This window comes from Gorilla gorilla, chromosome X (genome assembly GCF_029281585.2).
Source record: "Gorilla gorilla gorilla isolate KB3781 chromosome X, NHGRI_mGorGor1-v2.1_pri, whole genome shotgun sequence".
NCBI lineage: Eukaryota > Metazoa > Chordata > Mammalia > Primates > Hominidae > Gorilla > Gorilla gorilla.
In genome coordinates this window covers 170,442,621-170,454,638 of record NC_073247.2, presented here as the reverse complement: position 1 = coordinate 170,454,638, position 12,018 = coordinate 170,442,621, and positions in this window count along the sequence as shown.

The following is a 12,018-nucleotide window of genomic DNA, read 5'->3' as shown; positions in this document are numbered from 1 at the left end:
GCTATCTGCATATACATGGAAATATCTACACAGCTATCTCTTTACACATGGAAATAACTACACCGATATCTCTATAAACATGGAAATCTCTACACCGCCATCTGTATGAACATGGAAATATCTGCACCGCCATCTGTATTAAGATGGAGATATCTACACCGCTATCTGTATAAACATGGAAATATCTACACCGCTATCTGTATGAGCATGGAAATATCTACACCGCTATCTCTATGAACATGGAAATTTCTACACCACTATCTATATGAACATGGAAATAGCTGCACCGCTATCTGTATGAACATGGAAATATCTACACAACTACCTGTATGAACATGGAAATATCTACAACGCTATCTGTATGAACATGGATATATCTACACAGCCATCTGGATGAACATGGAAATATCTACACCGCTATCCGTATGAACATGGAAATATCAACACTGCTATCTGTGTAAATATGCATATATCTTCACCGCAATCTGTATAAACATGGAAATATCTACACCGCTATCTGTATGAACATGGAAATATCTACACCGCTATCTGAACATGGAAATATCTACACCGCTATCTGCATGAAAATGGAAATATCTACACAGCTATCTGCATATACATGGAAATATCTTCAGAGCTATCTCTTTGCACATGGAAATAACTACACCGCTATCTGTATGAACATGGAAATATCTACACCGCCATCTGTATGAACACGGAAATATCTGCACCGCCATCTGTATGAACATATAAATATCTACACGGCCATCTGTATTAAGATGGAGATATCTACACAGGTATCTGTATAAACATGGAAATATCTACACCGCTATCTGTATGAACATGGAAATATCTACACCGCTACCTGTATAAACATGGAAATATCTACACCGCTACCTGTATAAACATGGAAATATCATCACCGCTATCTGTATGAACAGGGAAATATCTACAAAGCCATCTGGATGAATATGGAAATATCTACACCGCTATCTGTATGAACATGGAAATAGCTACACCGCTATCTGTATGAACATGGAAATATCTACACCACTATCTATATGAACATGGAAATATCTTCACCGCCTTCTGTATGAACATGGATATATCTACACAGCCATCTGGATGAACACGGAAATATCTACACCGCTATATGTATGAACCTGGAAATAGCTACACCGCTATCTGTACGAACATGGAAATAGCTACACCGCTATCTGTATGAACATGGAAATATCTACACTGCTATCTGTATGAACATGGAAATATCTTCATCGCCATCTGTGAGAATATGGATATATCTACACAGCCATCTGGATGAACATGGAAATATCTACACCGCTATCTGTATGAACATGGAAATATCTACACCGCTATCTGTGTAAACATACATACATCTTCACCACTATCTGTATAAACATGGAAATATCTACACTGCTATCTGTATGAACATGGAAATATCTACACCACTATCTGTTTGAACATGGAAATATCTACACCGGTATCAGCATGAAAATGGAAATATCTACAAAGCTATCTGCATATACATGGAAATATCTATACAGCTATCTATTTACTCATGGAAATAACTACACCGGTATCTCTATAAACATAGAAATATCTACACTGCCATCTGTATGAACATGGAAATATCTACACCGCCGTCTGTATGAACATATAAATATCTACACCGCCATCTGTATTAAGATGGAGATATCTACACCGCTATCTGTATAAACATGGAAATATCTACACCGCTATCTGTATAAACATGGAAATATCTACACCGCCACCTGTATAAACATGGAAATATCAGCACCGCTATCTGTATGAACATGGAAATATCTACACCGCTATCTGTACGAACATGGAAATATCTAAACCGCTATCTGCATGAAAATAGAAATATCTACACAGCTATCTGCATATAAATGGAAATATCTACACAGCTATCTCTTTACACATGGAAATAACTACACCGCTATCTGTATGAACATGGAAATATCTGCACCGCCATCTGTATGAACACATAAATATCTACACCGCCATCTGTATTAAGATGGACATACCTACACCGCTATCTGTATAAACATGTAAATATCTATACCGCTATCTGTATAAACATGGAAATATCTACACCGCTATCTGTATAAACATGAAAATATCAGCACCGCTATCTGTATGAACATGGAAATATCAGCCCCTCTATCTGTATGAACATGGAAGTATCTACACCGCTATCTGTATGAACATGGAAATATCTACACCGCTATCTGTATGAACACGGAAATATCTACACCGCTATCTGTTTGAACATGGAAATATCTACACCGCTATCTGTATGAACACGGAAATATCTACACCGCTATCTTTTTAAACATGGAAATATCTAAACAGCTATCTGCATGAAAATGGAAATATATACACAGCTATCTGCATATACATGGAAATATCTACACAGCTATCTCTTTACACAAGGAAATAACTACACCACTATCTGTATGAACTTGGAAATATCTTCACCGCCATCTGTATGAACATGGATATATCTAAACAGCCCTCTGGATGAACATGGAAATATCCACACCGCTATCTGTGTAAACATGCATACATCTTCACCGCTATCTGAATAAACATGGAAATATCTACACCGCCATCTGTATGAACATGGAAATATCCACACCGCTATCTGTTTGAAGATGGAAATATATACACCGCTACCTGCATGAAAATGGAAATATCTTCACAGGTATCTGCATATACATGGCAATATCTACACAGCTATCTCTTTACATATGGAAATAACTACACCGCTATCTGTATGAACATGGAAATATCTACACCGCCATCTGTATGTACATGGAAATATCTGCACCGCCATCTATATGAACATATAAATATCTACAGCGCCATCTGTATGAAGATGGAGATATCTACACTGCTATCTGTAGAAACATGGAAATATCTACACCGCCATCTGTATGAACATATAAATATCTACGCCACCATCTGTATTAAGAAGGAAATATCTAAACCGCTATCTGTATAAACATGGAAATATCTACACCGCTGCCTGTATAAACAAGGAAATATCAGCACCGCTATCTGTATGAACATGGAAATATCTACAACGCTATCTGTATGAACATGGAAATATCTACACCGCTATCTGCATGAACATGGAAATAGCTACACCGCTATCTGTATGAACATCGATATATCTACACAGCCATCTGGATGAACATGGAAATATCTACACCGCTATCTCTGTAAACATGCATAGATCTTCACCGCTATCCGTATAAACATGGAAATATCTACACCGCTATCTGTATGAACATGGAAATAACTACACCGCTATCTGTATGAACATGGAAATATCTACACCGCTATGTGTTTGAACATGGAAATATCTACACCGCTATCTGCATGAAAATGGAAATATCTACACTGCTATCTGCATATACATTTAAATATCTACACAGCTATCTCTTTACACATGGAAATAACTACACCGCTATCTGTAAGAACATGGAAATATCTGCACCGCCATCTGTATGAACATATAAATATCTACACCGCCATCTGTATTAAGATGGAGATATCTACACTGCTATCTGTATAAACATGGAATTATCTACACCGCTATCTGTATAAACATGGAAATATCTACACCGCTATCTGTATAAACATGGAAATATCTACACCACTACCTGTATAAACAAGGAAATATCAGCACCGCCATCTGTATCAACATGGAAATATCTACACCGCCATCTGTATGAACATGGAAATAACTATACCGCTATCTGTATGAACATAGAAATATCTACACCGTTATCTGTATGAACATGGAAATATCTACACCGCTATCTGTTTGAACATGGAAATATCTACACCGCTGTCTTCATGAAAATGGAAATATCTACACAGCTATCTGCAAATACATGGAAATATCTACACAGCTATCTCTTAACACATGGAAATAAATACACCGCTATCTCTATAAACATGGAAATATCTACACCGCCATCTGTATGAACATGGAAATATCTGCACTGCCATCTGTATGAACATATAAATATCTACACCGCCATCTGTATTAAGAAGGAAATATCTAAACCGCTATCTGTATGAACATTGAAATATCTACACCGCTATCTGTATGTACATGGAAATATCTACACCGCTATCTGTGTAAACATGCATACATCTTCACCGCTATCTGTATAAACATTGAAATGTCTACAAGGCTATCTGTATGAACATGGAAATATCTACACCGCTATCTGTACGAACATGGAAATATCTAAACCGCTATCTGCATGAAAATAGAAATATCTACACAGCTATCTGCATATAAATGGAAATATCTACACAGCTATCTCTTTACACATGGAAATAACTACACCGCTATCTGTATGAACATGGAAATATCTGCACCGCCATCTGTATGAACACATAAATATCTACACCGCCATCTGTATTAAGATGGAGATACCTACACCGCTATCTGTATAAACATGGAAATATCTATACCGCTATCTGTATAAACATGGAAATATCTACACCGCTATCTGTATAAACATGAAAATATCAGCACCGCTATCTGTATGAACATGGAAATATCAGCCCCTCTATCTGTATGAACATGGAAGTATCTACACCGCTATCTGTATGAACATGGAAATATCTACACCGCTATCTGTATGAACACGGAAATACCTACACCGCTATCTGTTTGAACATGGAAATCTCTACACCGCTATCTGTATGAACACGGAAATATCTACACCGCTATCTGTTTAAACATGGAAATATCTAAACAGCTATCTGCATGAAAATGGAAATATATACACAGCTATCTGCATATACATGGAAATATCTACACAGCTATCTCTTTACACAAGGAAATAACTACACCACTATCTGTATGAACTTGGAAATATCTTCACCGCCATCTGTATGAACATGGATATATCTACACAGCCATCTGGATGAACATGGAAATATCTACACCGCTATCTGCATGAACATGGAAATATCTACACCGCTATCTGTGTACACATGCATACATCTTCACCGCTATCTGTAAAAACATGGAAATATCTACACTGCTATCTGTATGAACATGGAAATATCTACACCGCTATCTGTTTGAACATGGAAATATCTACACGGCTATCTGCATGAAAATGGAAATATCTACACAGCGATCTGCATATACATGGAAATATCTACAAAGCTATCTCTTTACACATGGAAATAAGAACAGCGCTATCTCTATAAACATGGAAATAGCTACACCGCCATCTGTATGAACATGGAAATATCTGCACCGCCATCTGTATGAACATTTAAATATCTACACCGCCATCTATATTAAGATGGAGATATCTACACCTCTATCTGTATAAACTTGGAAATATCTACACCGCTATCTGTATAAACATGGAAATATCTACACTGCAATCTGTATAAACATGGAAATATCTACTCCGCTACCTGTAAAAACATGGAAATATCAGAACCGCTATCTGTTTGAACATGGAAATATCTACACCGCTATCTGCATGAAAATGGAAATATCTACACCGCTATCTGTATATACATTTAAATATCTACAAAGCTATCTCTTTACACATGGAAATAACTACACCGATATCTCTATAAACATGGAAATCTCTACACCGCCATCTGTATGAACATGGAAATATCTGCACCGCCATCTGTATGAACATATAAATATCTGCACCGCCATCTGTATTAAGATGGAGATATCTACACCGCTATCTGTATAAACATGGAAATATCTACACCGCTATCTGTATGAGCATGGAAATATCTACACCGCTATCTCTATGAACATGGAAATTTCTACACCACTATCTATATGAACATGGAAATAGCTGCACCGCTATCTGTATGAACATGGAAATATCTACACCACTACCTGTATGAACATGGAAATATCTACACCGCTATCTGTATGAACATGGATATATCTACACAGCCATCTGGATGAACACGGAAATATCTACACCGCTATCCGTATGAACATGGAAATATCAACACTGCTATCTGTGTAAATATGCATATATCTTCACCGCAATCTGTATAAACATGGAAATATCTACACCGCTATCTGTATGAACATGGAAATATCTACACCGCTATCTGAACATGGAAATATCTACACCGCTATCTGCATGAAAATGGAAATATCTACACAGCTATCTGCATATACATGGAAATATCTTCACAGGTATCTCTTTGCACATGGAAATAACTACACCGCTATCTGTATGAACATGGAAATATCTACACCGCCATCTGTATGAACACGGAAATATCTGCACCGCCATCTGTATGAACATATAAATATCTACACGGCCATCTGTATTAAGATGGAGATATCTACACAGGTATCTGTATAAACATGGAAATATCTACACCGCTATCTGTATGAACATGGAAATGTCTACACCGCTACCTGTATAAACATGGAAATATCTACACCGCTACCTGTATAAACATGGAAATATCATCACCGCTATCTGTATGAACAGGGAAATATCTACACAGCCATCTGGATGAATATGGAAATATCTACACCGCTATCTGTATGAACATGGAAATAGCTACACCGCTATCTGTATGAACATGGAAATATCTACACCACTATCTATATGAACATGGAAATATCTTCACCGCCATCTGTATGAACATGGATATATCTACACAGCCATCTGGATGAACACGGAAATATCTACACCGCTATATGTATGAACCTGGAAATAGCTACACCGCTATCTGTACGAACATGGAAATAGCTACACCGCTATCTGTATGAACATGGAAATATCTACACTGCTATCTGTATGAACATGGAAATATCTTCACCGCCATCTGTGAGAACATGGATATATCTACACAGCCATCTGGATGAACATGGAAATATCTACACCGCTATCTGTATGAACATGGAAATATCTACACCGCTATCTGTGTAAACATACATACATCTTCACCACTATCTGTATAAACATGGAAATATCTACACTGCTAACTGTATGAACATGGAAATATCTACAACACTATCTGTTTGAACATGGAAATATCTACACCGGTATCAGCATGAAAATGGAAATATCTACAAAGCTATCTGCATATACATGGAAATATCTATACAGCTATCTATTTACTCATGGAAATAACTACACCGGTATCTCTATAAACATAGAAATATCTACACTGCCATCTGTATGAACATGGAAATATCTACACCGCCGTCTGTATGAACATATAAATATCTACACCGCCATCTGTATTAAGATGGAGATATCTACACCGCTATCTGTATAAACATGGAAATATCTACACCGCTATCTGTATAAACATGGAAATATCTACACCGCTATCTGTATAAACATGGAAATATCTACACCGCTACCTGTATAAACATGGAAATATCAGCACCGCTATCTGTATGAACATGGAAATATCTACACCGCTATCTGTATGAACATGGAAATATCTACACCGCTATCTGTATGAACATGGATATATCTAAACAGCCCTCTGGATGAACATGGAAATATCCACACCGCTATCTGTGTAAACATGCATACATCTTCACCGCTATCTGAATAAACATGGAAATATCTACACCGCCATCTGTATGAACATGGAAATATCCACACCGCTATCTGTTTGAAGATGGAAATATATACACCGCTACCTGCATGAAAATGGAAATATCTTCACAGGTATCTGCATATACATGGCAATATCTACACAGCTATCTCTTTACATATGGAAATAACTACACCGCTATCTGTATGAACATGGAAATATCTACACCGCCATCTGTATGTATATGGAAATATCTGCACCGCCATCTGTATGAACATATAAATATCTACACCGCCATCTGTATGAAGATGGAGATATCTACACTGCTATCTGTAGAAACATGGAAATATCTACACCGCCATCTGTATGAACATATAAATATCTACGCCGCCATCTGTATTAAGAAGGAAATATCTAAACCGCTATCTGTATAAACATGGAAATATCTACACCGCTGCCTGTATAAACAAGGAAATATCAGCACCGCTATCTGTATGAACATGGAAATATCTACAACGCTATCTGTATGAACATGGAAATATCTACACCGCTATCTGTATGAACATGGAAATAGCTACACCGCTATCTGTATGAACATCGATATATCTACACAGCCATCTGGATGAACATGGAAATATCTACACCGCTATCTCTGTAAACATGCATAGATCTTCACCGCTATCCGTATAAACATGGAAATATCTACACCGCTATCTGTATGAACATGGAAATAACTACACCGCTATCTGTATGAACATGGAAATATCTACACCGCTATGTGTTTGAACATGGAAATATCTACACCGCTATCTGCATGAAAATGGAAATATCTACACTGCTATCTGCATATACATGGAAATATCTATACCGCTATCTGTATAAACATGGAAATATCTACACCGCCATCTCTATGAACATGGAAATATCTACACCGGTATCTGTATGAACATGGAAATATCTACACCGCTATCTGTTTGAACATGGAAATATCTACACCGCTATCTGCATGAAAATGGAAATATCTACACTGCTATCTGTATATACATTTAAATATCTACACAGCTATCTCTTTAAACATGGAAATAACTACACCGCTATCTGTATGAACATGGAAATATCTACACCGCTATCTGTATGAACATGGAAATATCTACACTGCTATCTGTATGAACATGGAAATAGCTACACCGATATCTGTATGAACATGGAAATAGCTACACCACTATCTGTATGAACATGGAAATATCTACACCGCTATCTGTATGAACATGGATATATTTACACAGCCATCTGGATGAACATGGAAATATCTACACCGCCGTCTGTATGAACATGGAAATATCTGCACCGCCATCTGTATGAACATATAAATATCTACACCGCCATCTGTATTAAGATGGAGATATCTACACTGCTATCTGTATAAACATGGAAATATCTACACCGCCATCTGTATGAACATATAAATATCTACACCGCCATCTGTATGAAAATATAAATATCTACACCGCCACCTGTATTTAGATAGAGATATCTCCACTGCTATCTGTATAAACATGGAAATATCTACACCGCTATCTCTATAAACATGGAAATATCTACACCGCCATCTGTATGAACATGGAAATATCTGCACCGCCATCTGTATGAACATATAAATATCTACACCGCCATCTGTATTAAGAAGGAAATATCTAAACCGCTCTCTGTATGAACATTGAAATATCTACACCGCTATCTGTATGAACATGGAAATATCCACACCGCTATCTGTGTAAACATGCATACATCTTCACCGCTATCTGAATAAACATGGAAATATCTACACCGCCATCTGTATGAACATGGAAATATCCACACCGCTATCTGTTTGAAGATGGAAATATATACACCGCTACCTGCATGAAAATGGAAATATCTTCACAGGTATCTGCATATACATGGCAATATCTACACAGCTATCTCTTTACATATGGAAATAACTACACCGCTATCTGTATGAACATGGAAATATCTACACCGCCATCTGTATGTATATGGAAATATCTGCACCGCCATCTGTATGAACATATAAATATCTACACCGCCATCTGTATGAAGATGGAGATATCTACACTGCTATCTGTAGAAACATGGAAATATCTACACCGCCATCTGTATGAACATATAAATATCTACGCCGCCATCTGTATTAAGAAGGAAATATCTAAACCGCTATCTGTATAAACATGGAAATATCTACACCGCTGCCTGTATAAACAAGGAAATATCAGCACCGCTATCTGTATGAACATGGAAATATCTACAACGCTATCTGTATGAACATGGAAATATCTACACCGCTATCTGTATGAACATGGAAATAGCTACACCGCTATCTGTATGAACATCGATATATCTACACAGCCATCTGGATGAACATGGAAATATCTACACCGCTATCTCTGTAAACATGCATAGATCTTCACCGCTATCCGTATAAACATGGAAATATCTACACCGCTATCTGTATGAACATGGAAATAACTACACCGCTATCTGTATGAACATGGAAATATCTACACCGCTATGTGTTTGAACATGGAAATATCTACACCGCTATCTGCATGAAAATGGAAATATCTACACTGCTATCTGCATATACATGGAAATATCTATACCGCTATCTGTATAAACATGGAAATATCTACACCGCCATCTCTATGAACATGGAAATATCTACACCGGTATCTGTATGAACATGGAAATATCTACACCGCTATCTGTTTGAACATGGAAATATCTACACCGCTATCTGCATGAAAATGGAAATATCTACACTGCTATCTGTATATACATTTAAATATCTACACAGCTATCTCTTTAAACATGGAAATAACTACACCGCTATCTGTATGAACATGGAAATATCTACACCGCTATCTGTATGAACATGGAAATATCTACACTGCTATCTGTATGAACATGGAAATAGCTACACCGATATCTGTATGAACATGGAAATAGCTACACCACTATCTGTATGAACATGGAAATATCTACACCGCTATCTGTATGAACATGGATATATTTACACAGCCATCTGGATGAACATGGAAATATCTACACCGCCGTCTGTATGAACATGGAAATATCTGCACCGCCATCTGTATGAACATATAAATATCTACACCGCCATCTGTATTAAGATGGAGATATCTACACTGCTATCTGTATAAACATGGAAATATCTACACCGCCATCTGTATGAACATATAAATATCTACACCGCCATCTGTATGAAAATATAAATATCTACACCGCCACCTGTATTTAGATAGAGATATCTCCACTGCTATCTGTATAAACATGGAAATATCTACACCGCTATCTCTATAAACATGGAAATATCTACACCGCCATCTGTATGAACATGGAAATATCTGCACCGCCATCTGTATGAACATATAAATATCTACACCGCCATCTGTATTAAGAAGGAAATATCTAAACCGCTCTCTGTATGAACATTGAAATATCTACACCGCTATCTGTATGAACATGGAAATATCTACACCGCTATCTGTGTAAACATGCATTCATCTTCACTGCTATCTGTATAAACATGGAAATGTCTACAAGGCTATCTGTATGAACATGGAAATATCTACACCGCTATCTGTACGAACATGGAAATATCTAAACCGCTATCTGCATGAAAATAGAAATATCTACACAGCTATCTGCATATACATGGAAATATCTACACAGCTATCTCTTTACACATGGAAATAACTACACCGCTATCTGTATGAACACGGAAATATCTGCACCGCCATCTGTATGAACACATAAATGTCTACACCGCCATCTGTATTAAGATGGAGATACCTACAGCGCTATCTGAATAAACATGGAAATATCTACACCGCTATCTGTATAAACTTGGAAATATCTACACCGCTATCTGTATAAACATGGAAATATCAGCACCGCTATCTGTATGAACATGGAAATATCAGCCCCTCTATCTGTAAGAACATGGAAGTATCTACACCGCTATCTGTATGAACATGGAAATATCTACACCGCTATCTGTATGAACACGGAAATATCTACACCGCTATCTGTTTGAACATGGAAATATCTACACCGCTATCTGTATGAACACGGAAATATCTACACCGCTATCTGTTTGAACATGGAAATATCTAAACCGCTATCTGCATGAAAATGGAAATATATACACAGCTATCTGCATATACATGGAAATATCTACACAGCTATCTCTTTACACATGGAAATAACTACACCGCTATCTGTATGAACATGGAAATATCTTCAATGCCATCTGTATAAACATGGATATATCTACACAGCCATCTGGATGAACATGGAAATATC